Source organism: Thermobia domestica, chromosome 2 (genome assembly GCF_964235325.1).
Source record: "Thermobia domestica chromosome 2, izTheDome1.hap1.1, whole genome shotgun sequence".
In the NCBI taxonomy this organism is placed as follows: Eukaryota; Metazoa; Arthropoda; class Insecta; order Zygentoma; family Lepismatidae; genus Thermobia; species Thermobia domestica.
The window spans coordinates 375,856,573-375,874,521 of NC_137455.1; the positions used below are offsets into that span (position 1 = coordinate 375,856,573).

At 35.3% G+C, this 17,949-nt stretch overlaps 1 protein-coding gene and 1 long non-coding RNA gene across 2 annotated transcripts in view; one reads left to right on the forward strand and one right to left on the reverse strand.

Moving 5' to 3' along the window:
• Window positions 1-17,949, reverse strand: part of LOC145678854 (uncharacterized) — a 214,991-nt gene that overhangs the window by 170,326 nt on the left and 26,716 nt on the right. The window lies entirely within an intron of this gene.
• LOC145678855 (uncharacterized) overlaps window positions 1-17,949 on the forward strand; it is a 233,302-nt gene that overhangs the window by 44,454 nt on the left and 170,899 nt on the right. The window contains exon 2 of the long non-coding RNA XR_014130439.1: window positions 3,090-3,149. This is a non-coding gene — a long non-coding RNA (uncharacterized LOC145678855). The remainder of the gene's footprint in view (window positions 1-3,089; window positions 3,150-17,949) is intronic.

The following is a 17,949-nucleotide window of genomic DNA, read 5'->3' on the forward strand; positions in this document are numbered from 1 at the left end:
ATCAAAATGGAGTCCAGTTTTTTTTTTTTTTTTTTTTAAAGTATTGAAGCGTTATGTTCTTTAATGATTTCAATTTTAATTTAGAAAACAATTTTACTTTTAGACATAATTTAGTTTGTTTCAATGTTTACATTATACTGTATTACATAATTTTTATGTCCGGCGCCTCTACCCCCATTTATTTTTACAAAATAGTGTAAAAACAAATCTACCTAGAACAGGTCAATTCGTTCATGTTTGGAAGGAGTCCATTTTTACATTTTTTTTATTTTATGAAAAACATTTAAAACAAAACTAATGAAGCAGTCAACTGTGCCTTAAAGCTGTGACTTTCTTTATGAAATCACCCGCAAGGGAGATAATTGGAATTGGAGTTGATTTTTGGTAATGATAATCATATGGGTTTCTTAAGATTTAATTTTTAGCCTTCTTAGTTCTATATTGTTTCTTAACAAACTATAAATATATATAACAAATAATAATAATATTAATATAATAACAAACTATTAATATATATATTAGTTCAATGACTCTTCTGTTTTCTATTGAAGCTACTATACTGTTAATTCCATTGTCTTTCTTAGAAGTCATTTTTTAACTTTGATTTCTAAAAATGTTACATGATTTTTTTTTTTTTTGCTTTGCGTTTTAACACTGTTAGTTCTATATTTTTCTTAAGCATTAGTTTTCTTTGATTTTTTTTGAAACAAGTTACTTATATAGTTTTTCTTGGGAGTAGGGCTATTGACTAAAGTTTGAACAATGTTAATTCTAAAGGCCCTACTTCCATGCTCTCTTAAAGCAGTAATCTTCTACTTGATTTTGAACAATGTTAGTTCAAGGTTCTTCTTTCTTAAGAGTCTTCATCCCGGCGAAATTAAAATATCGTTAATTTTACAGTAATTATGTGATATCTTCAAATAGATAAAAAGATAATTGAAATATGGAACAAGAGCGCCCTAGACAATATTATTTTGCGTGAGGTACCGTTATCACAAGTCACCTAGTGGCTTTCCGTTTTCAGCTGTTTAGAAACGCGAAAATAAATGCCGATTTTCAAAATGTCTGGAAATCGAAAGCAGATAAGTGAGTCGTGATAACGATTTCTCATGTAAAATAATATTGTCTAGGGTGCTCTTGTTCCACATTTCGATTATCTTTTATCTATTTGAAGATATCGCATAATTACTGTAAAATAAGCGGTATTTTAATTTCGCCGGGATGAAGACTCTTAAGAATAATTCTAAATTACTTTTGAAAACAGAAAAGAAAAAAAAGTGAATTGAATGGTTTGCCTTCAGAGTTTTCGAGTAATAATTTTTAATATTACTACTTCTATGGTCTGTTCCAGGAATAAATATTTTCTTTTATTTTTCCTTTTTTTCTTTTTACTTTGAATTTAACAATTTTAGCTCTACGTTTTCTCCGCTAGCCTGCTAGCGTCATTTATCAACGCATGTTAGAATAGAAGATCTAAAGCTATCTTCGGTTGAATTGGCGTGGGAGACCCGGGTTCGATTCCCGGCGGGAGCTCGTGTGGTCCGGATTCCACGTTAATCAGTAGGTCCACATCTCATATAACCTCGCTGCTGAAAGGGACGCTAAACTAAAATCAACTCAATCCTACAGGTCCTATAGCAAAGCCACCGAGAGAGGGTCTCTGAAGTTCCTTACCACATGTGGAGGGAAAATGCAGCCTCTACTTTGGTGCTAGTGTTACCAACCATAGTCACCCTCTCTTACACCATTAATAAAATTGCGACTATAGATACACCGAAAAAAAAACTCTTGACACGTGAGTAGTGGCAACGCCGCTGGGAGCTGTCAGAGATCTTCCCTTACTGGCTCCTCTATAGCATTAGATAGCTTCGCCCATTTTGTTAGAACAACATACTGTATATCGTCATAATATTTGAGGTCGCACCGTTAGATGAAACACCCTCTCTATGTATAATTTATTTTTGAAACGAAACAATACTTGTATAAGAATGTACCCACAAAAAATGATAGTACATATACACGATCCAGCGAACTCAGAAAACTTGACTGCACGTTTTCCATTTCCATTTTGCATTGCATATGTGTGTATATATACATATGTATTCATTCATTCATTCTATTATACCTTATGGCTTATATTACCTTGCTTTTCATGAAAGAGAGAGAAACTAAAAGCACCTTTCAAAAACGGTTCTTTGTAAGTGTTGGATCAAACAATGAAGACGCAGTATTATTAAAAGTTTTTAAGATTAGGTCCACGATAACGGATAACATTGGAGCCACTACAAGAAACAGAAATTTATCATAGATCTTCGATAAGGCATTGCTTTTCTTCCCCATCATTTGCGAATATAATAATATCCCAGCAGAAGGTCACTTTGGATTATACATGCACACGAATGATACGCATTTGTGAGTTAACCAATTCTTACAGGGCACTATTATAACTTGATATAATGTCCAATAAGAAGAAATTATTATCAAGAATCCTATGTGTAATATTATACTGTACAAAAAGAGCAAAGTGCTATGATTTGAGCCCCAAAATATAAAATACTACCTTTAGAGTCAGTAACACGTTAATTCAGGTAAAAACAGTTGGAAATGCTCCAAGAGCATTGCCAGAAACAACTAATAAAGAATTAATTTTTCTTATTAACTTCTATAGGCTTTCTAGGTCTACCAATTGTTCTAGATACTTTATTATTATATTCATTAAACAATTCTTATAATGTACAAGAATTTCCTTGAGTAATAATTTTTTTTCAGAAGTTTTTGTTTAAGAGTTTTGTTAAAACGTTCTATGATATGTTGTTTTATGAACACATATGCTCAAAATGAATGGCTCAAAATTGAAAAATTCGCAAAATATCATCTCTCTATGACTTACGGTTCCCGATATATGGCTCCTGAAATCTCCCTATTGCTAAACACATTTGAATTGGTAAAACAATAATATCTCAGCATTTAGTTTGAGTTCTGTATAATACAAAATTTTGGCAATCGCGTCAGTAAATAAATAAATATATAAAAATGAGTACAAAACTGACATCTTTGTATTTTAGAAATAATTTCACTTTTCATTTTAGTAACCTGTGGTCTTTTGAGGCTATTTCTGGTACTATTGGCCACTACGGTATCCTGTGTGTGTGAGTACTACTCTCTTTCTCTACTTTTTAAAGTTACAATACGGAACGTGATTTATCTTATAGTTACTGATGCGTTCTGAAGAACTTTGGGAGGAAGAGACCATTCAGGTAGATGTGTTTCGTTGTGAGATATCCAAGCAAAGACATCCAGACCATAGGGGGGCCTAACCTAATTGGGGGGCTCGGTTATATTCCTGTACTTAGGAACGGTGTCCATATGCATGAGCACCCATTCAAAAGTTAAAAGCGCTGCCTAAATACAGGGTGTTTCAAAACAACACGAACAATGTTTGGGATGTGATTCCTGACACCAAGATAAGACAAAAAGTATAGACCAACCTGGATGCACAAATGATTCCTTTTCAGAGTTATAGGCTGCCGAAAAGATGAAAAAATGAATTTGAAAGATCCATAGCTCGAAAACTATGGGACCTACCGTAGTCGGGTCAAGACTTCACTTAGGAACAGTATGATCCCTATCCAAATACCTAAGTTTCAGAATCCTGGGGTACTTCCGCAACAACTTCTATAGGCGTAGGTGAGTATTTCAAATTATATGGCCGTAGCCAAACCTCCTGTATAAAAATTGGTGCGTGAGTACCTTAGGATTCTGAAACATGAATTTTCGGATAAAGCACATATTAGTTCGTAAATGAAGTCTTGACCCGACTACAATAGGTCCCATAGTTTTGGAGCTATGGACCTTTAAAATTCATTTTTTCATGTTTTCGGCAGCCTGTAACTCCTAAAGGAAGCATTTGTGCATCCAGGTTGGTCTGTACTTTTTGTCTTATCTTGGTGTCAGGAATCATCTCCCAAACGTTGTCGGTGTTGTTTTGAAACACTCTGTATATTGGCATATCTCAAACAACCCACACTCTAAACATTTTATTTCGCTTCCTGATTTTATTAAACTATGCAAAATATTAACAATTTACATATTGTTTGTATATTCGAGCTATCAGTCATGAATTTATTTCGTGTATCATTATTTGTAAACCTATTTTATTCTTTCTATAACAAAGTGAAATATTTTACAAGTGGTTTGTGAAAACAGAAAAAAAATACTGTGTGCGCTATTAAAGAAACAAAAGAGAAGGGAAAATAAAGGAATAGATAACTATGAATCTTGAAAACAGAAAACGATATATTTCTGCATCATGGCAATGCTTAAAGACTATATTTACTTTTCAAAATTTAATTATATTTACACTTACTTTAATATACTCTCTATTTGGCCTTGAAAATAATCAAAACATAAAGAATAATTGCATTTTAAATAAAATATATAGTCCTAGTTGAGCCTCACGAAATGTTGGATATCAGGAACAAAAGAAGTTCTGTCTTACAATCAATATTTAAATTTTTAATAGATAGTATATAGCAAATAAAAATTAAAATATCGGTTATATAAATGCGGGTAAGGAGTCTGTACCGGCTACCAGCCTTATTCAAATTAGCAACATTATTTCCTGATATAGTCAGCTCGCAGGTTAGTAGCCCTATATGGCGAGTCTAGTCCCGCCATTGCTAGCATCTTAACAATAATTTACTACCTTTAAATTCCAATTGTGCTCCACAATGTTCGACGAATACCCCCCAGTTATTTAAAATTCCTTTTTAACAATTTCGAAATAAATTAATAAAGAAAATTACTTTATCATATTTAAAAAATCGTCATTTTCTGTCAATGTTTAAAATTTTATTTTTGTTGCTTCTCCGCCATCAAAATACATGTAATTATTTTGTAACCAATTTCGCTGTCAACAGGAAATGTTAAGCTGAACTAATTCTGAAGTCTGTCGCTAGATGTCGTTGGCAGTCGGGTTGTTTATAAAACAAATTAAGCTATGGCTGTGATCCCTAAAACAAAATTAATAGCAGTAATTGAAAGATACGACGCGGAGAGTTAAGTATTCATTAATCCAGTCTATTTCAGCGTTTGAAAGTCTATTGACTCGAATATGAATGGCAGAAGAATTGCTTTCCCATCCCACGACCTTCGTAAACGCATGGATTTTACTGTCCACCAGATTCGGTCCACCATAAATCACGTCGACCATCTTGTGTGCAGTGGATGTAGTAGAGAAGCGGGATGCTGCCGCCATCTGTGGACGAAATTTTGAACTACATTGCAACTCCAATATACAATGGAAATGTACCGTTGGCTTCACTGAACCTCCAGTAGATGGCAGCGAGGTGTTAGTTTCATCTGCTCCATTGTTTTGTGTTGCTTCATTCATCCATCGAGTTGAGTTTATGGCCAATAATATTGTGTATGAAGCGTTTAGTGAAGCAAAACGAAATATTTTTAAAATATTTAAAACTTGTTAGTTAATTTATTTATAAATTGTCTGTATCATTACTTGTTGATATAAATTAAGGTTTTGAGCAGGGGCGGTCTGGAATCTTTGGGGGCCCTCGGCTGCAGAAGGTTAGGGCCCCCTTGACTAGGAATAGTTTATACTTTTCATACTTTATTACATGAAACTTAAATTACGTACGTCACTTCAAACTTTAAAATAGTAATTTTGCGTAGGCGTATAAAATCTACATAAAAAAATCCTGTAAAACCAAAGAAATATATAGATATGTTGTACGTATTTAACTTATAAATAAATTCACTCAGAAAAAGAAAATTTCAAAATTATCAATCTTTAAAATTATTATGTTTGGATATCTAACACTGTATTTTGTTGGTGAAGAATAAATATTGTCATAGTATGAATACAACATTTACTAACAAAGAAAAAAAGTCTCCTTCTACCTAGATCAGGTCTATAGGCCTAACGCCTAAATGCTTCATTAAACTAATAACTTTTTTCTTAGGTTTCTCACTCTTATTGCTGCTTCATCTATAATCATTTTTCTTTTTAAATCTAAATTTACAAACAAGTCTCGTTCTACTTTCAAAAAAAAGTAGCTTAAACATTAAATCTTGATTTAGCGAAGACATTAATCTATTCTTAATAATTTTAAATTTTGAAAAGGTCCTTTCGCAGGTTACCTACGTACAAGGCAGAGTTAGTGTAAACTTGTAAGCTGTATATAGATTGGTAAAAATGCCAGATTGTGACAGCACGAAAACAAAGTTAAAGGCATATGCTATGCATCTAGAACATTTCTTTCTCACTGAGCAGTTAACATAGTTCTCTTCGCCTTCTTCTGACTCTGACATGTCATTGTCTTCTTCTTCATCTTCATTTAAGTTATTCACATCTTCTATTTCATCATTTTGATCCCACTCAGTCTTGCCGGACGTAAAACTGTCGTATTGCTCAGCAAACTGCTTCAACTCTATTATAAGAATATTTCTATCAACCTTGGTTAAGTGACAAATGATCCGTAAGACTTCTGTTGGAAATTCGTCAATGTCCGCGATTTCAGGGTACTTTTATTGGATGAAGCCATGAACAATATTTCAATTTTTTTTTCAGTAGCCTACTTGACCTAGCACAATCGATAATACGGAGATTAATTTAAATTTCTGAACTAAAGTAATTTCTGAAATTTCATTTTTAGCTTTTTCGCCAGGCATTTTTTTTTCTTTTTCGAAATTATCTTCTAATTGCAGTCTAGTGAAACTTCTACATCATCCACATCCTCTAAAATACTATTCATGGCAATTGCATACTTTCTTGATTTGTCAAGGAGAAATTCAAAGTGTTCTGAACTCCTTTTAGAGGTGATTTAATGTAACAAAGTTTGCACCAAATTCTAAGTTGTACAGTAATCAATTTACTCAGTAATCAATCTCAGTACAAAATACTCAGTAATCAATCAGAAAGTATTATAAAATAAGCGTTTTCAGTTATACATCTGCTGTATGTTAAGTCCAAAAACTACAGGAATTACGCATGTAACCTATCTTTTTAAGTATGCCACCTACAATTTTTTTTCTCAGTGTAGGTGTCAGGCACGCACCTAGATTTTATTGGGGAGGGATCCAGTTTTTTTTTTCTGGGGGTTCCAATACGACTATGTAGTGTTAAGCCTGTGTTATTCTGCACCCGAAAAGACGATCAGTAATTGTTAATTTCTACCATTTATATTCTCAGAAAACCTGATAGAACCAGATTATTTTTCTACGAGAAGAAAGATGTAAAATCAGATATTTAGCCTATATGAATCATTTCTGTGTTCATTATGATACCCTTAAAATTCGACTTATTGAGGTTGTAATTTTTAAACATTCGAGTTATGAAAGAATTGGTGAAATGAGAAAGAGGGAGATTGGTTCATTCGATTTGAGTTTAGCGTCCCTTTCAACAGTAAGGCTATATAAGACGGGGATCTACAAAAATTTAAAAAAAAAACACTTGGCGTATTATAATGGCCCTTTTTGTGAACCTGAACAGCTCCAACGCCATCTGTTAGTGATCGGCTGAGCTACGTTCACACATGGTGAGCGCGCTGCGTCGCTCTAACAGGCGTATCAGGAGGTTTCTACACCTGGTGGTTGTCACGTCTTTTATTAACGTGGCTCCCCAATTTGCCTCACGACACTGGGTGGGCGCCGGAAATTTGCAAACACGGTCCAGGAATCGAACTAGGGACCACGCGAACGTGAGTCCATCTCTCTAACTAACCACTATACTACAGTGTCCCCTCGTTAATCTGCAGCTTAACGTATAATCTGTACCATATGAGGCCTCACCAAGAATTGAACCCAGAACTTTCACGCCAAATACGCCTACACTAATCATATCAACGAGGGAACTCTGAATATTCAGGAGGGAACGGGAGTATCCCGAGAAAACTCTCGAACATAATGTTTCCACCGTATTTTCACTAGGTCTGTGATCAAAGCATCATTATTATTATTATTATTATTATTATTATTATTATTATTATTATTATTATTATTATTATTATTATTATTATTATTATTATTATTATTATTATTAATTGTTATTATTATTAATGGTACATTGGCATGGTAAGCCTAAGAATAATCGCAGTGCCAATGCTTGGAAGCGGAATTGAACTTGACAACAGGGGCGTAAACACGTGGGGGTCCACCGGGTCCTGACTCCCCTCCCAGAAAACTTCTTACTCAACATAAAATTTGCACTCTTTTTTCAATAAAACACTACTTGTTTAACAGGGAAATGATTGATGTGACATGAAAACTTGATCTTACATTTCATATGTTCTCTTTCACTTATAAAAAATAATTCAGTTCTATCATTTCTTTTCTGAAAATATAGATGGAAGTGTTTTACAATTACTTATCGGGTACAGAATAATATCCGTTCAATACTACATAAACGTAGTGGCTTGTGGTACTGGACCCCCCTCAAAGCTTGGATATCCTTCTAACATGGGCGCTCGAAGGGGGACAGGGGGCGGCCCTCCAGGCTCACGAAAATTTATGCGTAATACAGAAAACCCCGTATATTAAATATCAATAACACCAGACGTAATATAGCAACCATGGACATGCCGCCCCTTAAAAAATTTTCTTCGGGCGCGCCTGTCTCCTAACAAAAATTCCTGAGTGCGCGCCTAACTTGCAATGTCTTATTTGCGAAAAATGAACTCAAAGTATTTAAACTACTACTTTTGCAGCAATCAAATACGTAAAGAAAAGTATGAATGGATTAATATATCAACTTTGTTACGATGCTCAAATTATTTCCGTATTTGCACTTCTTTGAATGTTAAACCGCAAACAGAACGTAAATATAGAAGCTCATTGGGCAAGCTTGAAAAAAAAATGGAGCAAAGCCATCGCTGAAATCTTGTTTAGCATCGTAAACACAGCTCCCACTAACCTACTCTGCGGTGCCTCATCCATCACTGGCTTTCCTTCCCGCCTTTTTACACATACAAATTGCTTCTACGGACTGAAGGTTAGCGGCGAGACACTCACTAACACATCCATACACAACTACATGTATACACAACCGTCTGCAAAAATAAAGGTGCATCCTACATGTTTTCTTGATAATCAAGTAGGAAGAAATCTACAGATTTTAGTAGACCTAAGGGTTTCTGCTAGTTAAGAGTCTTCATCCCGGCGAAATCAAAATACCGCTAATTTTACAGTAATTATGTGATATCTTCAAATAGATAAAAGATAATCGAAATGTGGAACAAGAGCGCCCTAGACAATATTATTTTACATGAGAAACCGTTATCACGACTTACTTATCTGCTTTCGATTTCCAGCCATTTTGAAAATCGGCATTTATTTTCGCGTTTCTAAACAGCTGAAAACGGAAAGCCACTAGGTGACTGGTGATAACGGTACCTCACGCAAAGTAATATTGTCTAGGGCGCTCTTATTCCATATTTCAATTATCTTTTATCCATTTGAAGATATCGCATAATTACTGTAAAATTAGCGGTATTTTAATTTCGCCGGGATGAAGACTCTTAAGAAGATGCAGAAGTGGAACCAGAAATGAAATGAAATCTTTTAGTTTAACGTTCCACGTTTATGCCCGTTAGGCTAAGAGAAACGGATGATTAAGACAAGTGAATGATGATGGAAGGATTGGTGAAATGAGAGTGTGGGAGGAAATGGGGAGTACCCCCGAAAAAACCCACGGACTCAATGTTGTCCACGACAAACTTACTTTGCCGGGGATCGAACCATGAACCCCATGCAACAGAAGAAAGCGCTCTACTACGGAGCCACCGTGGCCCCAAGAATTTTTCTAGAATCGAGACGGGACTTCTACAAAATTTTACAAGATAAAAGAAGAAAACCGTATTTCTCGTCTCGTCTCGTCTCTAGGGATGGTACCGAGACCGAGACGGACTTTTATAAACCGAGACGAGACCGAGACCGAGACGGACTTTTAAATACCGAGACGAGACCGAGACCGAGACAGACCTCTATAAATCGAGACGAGACCGAGACGAGACTTAGGTCAGTCTCGAAAGTCTCGGTCTCGTCTCGAATATTGATATTGATATATACTAAAAGTATGCAAGGGGTGAGTGGTACCTCGTTCGATATATCTTTAAAAACTAATAAGTGTTCTGGCAAAATATCTCTCATATCGGGCACTGTATTCAAAATAGCCGCCAAGACATGTTGCCTCTACCACATACAGTAAAACATGCAGTACCACTAATACAAAAACGGTTGAACATAAATGAACCGAACAACAACTCAAATAGGAAATGTCATGTGGCACATCGATTGATATTGTCGCGGAGGCTTCCAGGGCCATCCTTCATGGGAGCCCAGGGCGCAACTTCTAAATTGTAAATGGAAACATGGGGTGAGTGATACCTCGTCCGACATATCTTTAAAAACTAAATAGTGCTGTTGCAAAAGATTGTTCATATGGGTCACCGTTTTCAAAATAACCACCAAGACATGGTACCTGCATCAGATTAAACGTCCAGCATCACTAATATGAAAACACCAGAACAAATATTCGTATAGGAAATCACAGAGGGTATTTATCATTCTATATCTCGGAATGTTGCAACAGTCAAAAAGATGATTAGAGTGAAAATGGAAAGGAAGAAATCTAACTCCTAAAAAATTATTGCTCCAACCTCACTCTGTAAGTGAGTGAAGCGGGAAGGATCGGTAGAATTGCAGATGAGAGCCTTAGTTTTTGCAAATTGTATCTACGAAACAAAGTTATTTGAAATATGTTTTTATAAGAGAGAAATATGTCTGTAATGGGATAAAGTATGTAAAATTCTTGCTAAATGGTACCTTCCATTTTGATTGCAGGCAATGATTTGATGCAAAAATGAATCAACTGAAATGCGAAAAAAATTTGTCGAACAATACAATTTTAGAACAATATTTACAAACGTTGGTTTTGTTCAACAGTCGTCTGCATAATATTGGTTCGCTTCTTTTCCTTCTATGTCTTCTTGCATGTGATAGAATATGAGTTTCACTGAGATGTTGTCCACAGTTACATCCCGAATAACTTGGTAATTTCAGTTTGATCCTTAGTAACGACAAAAATCTTGCACGCATTGCGTTAAATTATCAGGGGCGAAGGGGCGGGAAAAATGTTGTTAAACTTGAATTTCACCTTATTTTTATTCACCTTATTTCACTTTATTTTTATTCATTATAGTACCAGTCATTTGTACACACAAGTGTTTCAGACAAGCCATATCTATTGCAAATAAAAGTGAGGTTCTCATTTGAGATTTTACCATTCATTCCCGCTTCACCTACTTATGGACAGAGATCGGAAAGATAATTTTCTATCATTTCCTCTTTTGCATCATGTCAATTATACTTTAATAATCTTTTTCTCTGTTGCATTTAACTTGAGCCGTGGAATGATAAATACCCTCTGTGCATTCCTATACGAGTTTTATTCTGTTCATTTATCTCCAACTATTTTCATATTAGGGGTCTAGTGGTACTGGAAAGAGATGGAGTGGATCAGTGGATCAAGTGGGTCAAGTTTTCTGAGTGGGTCAGTCGGTCGTGGGTCAACAGCATGTGACCCACTGTGACCCACCGACTCAGTATGATCTACAAACCCACTCTGCTCACTGCATTGTAGACGGTATCTTCTGAAGACTTGTAAATTTGTCTTCGTTTTACTTCCAAGACCTTCATTTCCCTTCCTTTTCCATTTGTTTCTGTCTACTTACCTGAGGTGAGTATATTTAACCAAGTGAAAAAAAGAACTTCAGGCACTTTGGGATATTGATATTTGTAATTATAATAATAGCATAGGACTTATACTACTACTTGGCTTTCGAGACCTGTGAGTTTTTAGAGGAGCTAACTACTGGAAAAAATACATTTTTGAATCACTATAATATATAAATTATTATATAAAAATTGAATGTAACTATAGTTATGCCTTAATCCAAACTGGTATGTTATATTGCTAAGGAGGTAGTGAGGATCCGAATTTTTGCGGGAAAAAATAGTATCTCGCACGCCGTTAAACTTACTGAGCTGAAATTCAGTGTATTAACTCTTTATTGAAAATAAACAGAATGGGTCCTAGCATTCTCCTTCATGGGGGGCTGGGGGGCACTTTCTATATATGGAAAATTGGTAGTAAGTTGGTTTGTAAAAATGATCGAAAACGATCGATGTTATTTAAGAAAAAAAATCAGAAACAAAAAATAAAGTACTTGGCTTCATATATCCATTACTTTCTACTATAATAATTGCTGAAGCTTATGTTTATTGTATGGAGCGCTTACAGCACAGAACAATAAACCCATAAAGTTGTGAGAAAAATAGGCATAAAATTTGTACTGTAAGTTTGATTACACGGAAATTTTAAGTTTGGATTGTACGCATAATTATATGGAAAATTTTACACTTTTTTCCCTTTATGTTGGTCTACTTACCTTGATTTGGAACTTTCAAATTTCATCCTTTTTTCCACCGAAAAGTATCGATAATGGAACAAGGAAATAATTATACTATGATATTTAATTGAAATTCATCGTAATTTGGCACATGGCAAACATCAGTGTGGTAATTGAAGGGGAAGAAGGAAGGAAATTCCCATTCACCTCCGAACACTTTCCAGGAACCTCGTTCCCTTTCGCTTTCTAGACGGGGGAGGGAACTTGGTAATGGCATCAAACCTTCATGTGTAATTACAAAAATTAAATTTATAAACAAATAAGAAATCATCAGTTTATCAGTCTTTAATTGATAATTTATTCATAAGATTCCCTATCGAAGGCGTGGTAGATGAAGTTTCTGTTCTCCATGAGTTGACGTTGCCAACTGATATGGTCAATATGGAGAAGATGTTGTATGGTGATAGAGAGATGATACCTTTTGCTGAGTATTTCAAAACTGACCAAGAAAATTCGTTATCAGACTTAAGTCTAACAAATAGATTGTCGATGAGGAGTTGCAGAAATCGGGTAGAAGTATTATCAATTTCCACGACAGAGTGCGAATGAGGATTTCCCCTTATGAATTTACAGATGACTGCAATTAGAAATAGACTAAGTGCTCAAACATTGTCTAACTTGTTGTTCATCAGTGTTAATGGCCCACCGCTAGACAAGCTCAAAGTAGACAAGCTAGTTATTTCTTGGCTGAAGGATGGACATCATTCCGCTACAGATGATTTACCAAGAAACAGTTACCAACAGGAAATAAACCCGATTTCAGATTTGTTTTAAGGAGGAAAATTACGAGTTATGGAATATGTATACTTGTATTACTAATGGCTTATTTGTGTTATTCAACTTTGTACCTAATTTTTAGTAAGTCTCTTTTTTGCTTTAGGTAAACTACTTTGAATAAATATTCATAATAATTGCAATTATGCATATTTGTAACTTAAATTTAACGTGGTGTTTCAGTAATTACACAAATTACAATTATGAGTATACTTTATGGAGATGCTCTCACAGAGGGTACCCGAGCACCTTTATACACTATGGAAAACTGATTTTTCAAGTCTTTTGTGAGAAAAATACTGTGAACTGAGAAACCATAACCTTTTCCATATTGTACAGTGGTATTTTTTTTGCGAATAGAAGTTTCTTTTGGAATGCGTTCAGAAATTAACACTTGCAAAAATACTCTCTTAGTACAAGTATATTTTAGGCACACACTAATTTCCCTCCATCTCGAAGTGCTTCAATTTCCTCACTGACAAACACTTTACCATTTTATATCGTAAAGATCAGATCCACTGTTGACTAGAAATTCAAACTCCGATTAGTGATAATTTCACAGTCTTGTTTTATTCCAAGTGTAAACTCTTTAGTCAGTACAGAAGAGGCCGTGGATCGTGTTCAGAGTTGATGACGATGGATTTTGGTGAGTCAGAGTAGGTCACAGTGGATGATAGTGGTTCATGGTGGGTGGTGTGTCACGGTGAGTCAGAGTGGGTCACGGTGGTGGTGGGTCACAGTGGCTCATGGTGGATGGTGGGTCAGAGTGGGTCAGAGTGAGTCACGGTGGGCGGTGGGTCAGTGGGTTGTGGGTCAAGTTTTCATTGACCCACGCCAACTCTGGTACTGGACTTTTATCTGACACAGGTACCATGTCTTGGCGGCCATTTTGAAAACTATGACCCATATGAAAAATCTTTTGCAACAACACTGTTTAGTGTTTCAAGATTTATCCAAAGACGTATGACTTGACCCATATTTCGGTTTCAAATTTCTAAGTCTGGCCCCCTTGAAAGGCAGCCCTGGGAGCACTGCGAGAACATTACTATACGCGCCCCATGCCTTTCCTGTTTCACTTTTTGACTGTTCGTTTATCTCCAACTGCCTTCATATTAGTGGTACTGGACGTTTTATCAGATACAGGCACCACGTCTTGGCGGCCATCTTGAATACGGTGACCGATATGAAAAATCTTTTGCCACAACGCTTTTTACTTTTTAAAGATCTATGGAACGAGGTATTACTCGCCCCATGTTTCCATTTAAAATTTTAAAGTTTGGTCCTGGGACTCCATGAAGGGCGGCCCCGAAAGGCACCACGACAACACCGTTCGGTGTGCCCCATGGCATTTTCTATTTGAGTTTTTGTTCGGTTCATTAATGTTCAATCGTTTTCGAGATATCTTCGTGGAAAGATTAAAATGGGCCATCCTCTCTCTCTCTCTCTCTCTATATATATATATATATACAGCTACGGATCTAGTATATGATCAAGGGAGGAGCTAAACCATGGTTTACCACTTTATCCAGTGTAAAGAAAGTAGAATTGAAGCTCATTTTATCCAGTGTATACCTAAGCGTCAAGGGGGACTATAGTCCCTATAGCCCTTCCCCTAGGATCTGCGATATATATACAGTGACGGATCTAAGGGAGGGCTATAGCCCCTCTCCTTTGACGCTCAGATGTACACTGGATAAAATGGGCTTCAATCCTCATTTACACTGGATAAAACGGCAAAATATGGTTCAGCCCCTCACTTGATCATATCCTGGATCCGCCCCTGTATATATATATATATATATATATATATATATATATATATATATATATATATATATATATATATATATATATATATATATATATATATATATATATATATATAACTTTTACTAGGTAAGGTAGGGTAAAAATGGATCCAAAATTTAATGAAAGTCGTAGAGCGAAAATATATTTTTGACTATTCAATCCACAATGTTGCAGCAAAACTACGAAAATTAATGCAAAATAAAACTAGAAAGTTAAGAATAACTTGTTTTGGCGAGTGAGAAAAAAAAATAGATACAGGTAACTCGAATACTTATATAAGATGTATGTCCATGTTTCGCAAGTAATTTTCAATTAATATAAAATTTCAACATAATGAACACACGATTAGTTTTCTCGAATAAAGATTGCATGCACCGCTGCTCAGGAATAAGATTAATCTATGGTTATGTGCTTACGTAATGCATTACGATCTTATGAACTTGTATAAGAACAGAATGCACTTAAAATGAGACGCGAACATCGGACTTTGAATCTAACTTGTTTTGTGATCCAACTCGAGACCTCACATAGCAATGATGAGTGTAGTAGCTCCCACCACAAGGTTCAGGACATTCGTGTTATAAAGTGTCAACTAAACACGGAGATGTGAAACGGTAATAGAGCATTTCATCAATTTCAAACAAAATACGTATATTGTAGTAATACTTTACCCTATTTGTTAAGATAATGAACGTTTTTAAAATTACAGTCAAAGCAGAATGTATTGAATAATAAATGAGAAATTGTAAAGTTTCAATTTCGGTACGATTAAATACATTCGTGCTGGTATGTGTTGCGTTATCCGTTAGGAGGTATTGAACAATTCTAATTCAAAGGAAGGAAATAAGCTACTGTATAGTACTTGAGTTATTAATAGAGTTTAATTATATAGGCAGTACTGAGGCTATCTGAGACAATGTCTATTGCTGAAAGTGAAATATGGGTTACTATTAGGGTTTTAGGGTGATATACCCACTCATCATTGAACCTGGAATACACGCATGGAAAACATTAGCACTAGCAAATTAGCTATGAAGAGGTACGCCATACCATAATTCTAAGTCAAAAATGAAAGGAAAAAATAAGCGTAAACGACAGACTGTACGAGAATAATACTTTCACTATTTTAATTTCACACTATTTATTTCGAGACTTTCGAGACGAGACCGAGACTTGGTACTCGAGACCGAGACCGAGATCGAGACAAGCATCGGTTGACCGAGACGAGACCGAGACCGAGACGGTGATTTTTTACTCGAGACGAGACCGAGACCGAGACCGTTATTTATCAACCGAGACGAGACCGAGACTGTACAAAGTCTCGTCTCGTCTCGTCTCGATACCATCCCTACTCGTCTCATAGACATGGAAATATGTGCCCAAGTAAGTTACGTAAAATAAGTGATCCTTTTCACTGTCTTAAGAAAATATTTTTGCAGCTGGCAACCCTTTCGAAATCTGAAACCTGCAATACACATTAGCTTGCAATGTTGCATACTCTGCAGGATATGTATGAATTTTACAATTGTGAACATTTTTAGAGCACATGAACCATTGTCATTTTGAATTAATGTATTAAAACCGAAAAGGTAAACACATATTCAGAGGTTGTTACTGCATAAAATATTAGTACAACAAAACAAAATCTTCTGCGCTATTAAAACAAAATCTTCTCTCTAATGATGGTAGCTCGATTAACTGTAAATAAACATAGCGTGCTGTGGGATCTAAATATATATATATAGCAGACGCTGTTATGTTAGTGGATATGCAGGGTAGAAAACATATGCCAACAAATTGACGTTATTGCATGTGAATGTAATAAAAATGCAAAAAAGCCCCCCAACCATTTTTTGTCGTATAGCGGGAACATGACATGACATGATTTGATATGATATCAAACAAATCGCAGCGATTTGCAAGTCACGACACTGAATTCACAATAGAGTATTTGTTTTGTTGCTTTTATGTTACATTTACTTTCTTTTAAAAGCATTTATAATGGCTTTGCAAAATGTCCTTAAAAACCCTATAAAAATCTACCTATCCCTAATATCATATTATTAATGACTATAGAAAAGATGTCTTGTAGTCGGTTCTACCGTTTTGCAACACGTGCATTTGTAGGGAACGGCAAAATCTGTCATTATTTAAAATAAATATTTCTTGTTGGATTATGGTAGTTAAATTTACTAAACTGACCTTCTTTTTGAATACTGAATTCATAAATCATATTTAGATTGCATTAATTTAAGATTACATGGACAGTGCTAAAGTAAATGGTCAAAAAAGTCCCAGCAAGAATTGGTTGATTGTCGTCAAATGCAAGAATTCAATTGTCGAACAGTAGCAAACACCTGTTCCATTTAGCAAGGGCGGATCCAGGACCGACTTCGATGGGGGGAGGGGCGGTGAGTTGTCATACAGCTACTTTTAAGGGCTCTAAACTTTGGGATGGGTTTTTATTTATAAATATAAAATAAGAAATTTTCCTCTTCTGGGGGGGGCGATCGCCCCGATAGCCCCCCCAGGATCCGCCCCTGCCATTTAGTTAGTTTTGATATGAAAACTGATCTTGTACTTTTGTCACAAACAAGTTTCTTATCATTGAATGTGAAAACAAGTTTTATTTTTTATTTTTTTTAATAATTTAACAGATGTAGAAGAAAAATCAAGAAATAAATTGCAAACTGATATATTGAGATTGAAGTTTGATATTGAATTCTATAAAAAGGATTACCATCCTTCCTCTGCAAATATTTTACTTTATCTTTCACTAACATAATAGATTATTATTTAAAGGAAAAAGATACAGAACGAAATTATATTTGTAGTGTTTAGGTCTTTCTGAGTGCGAGTGCCCCTTCTCTCCTTTTCGTTGTTC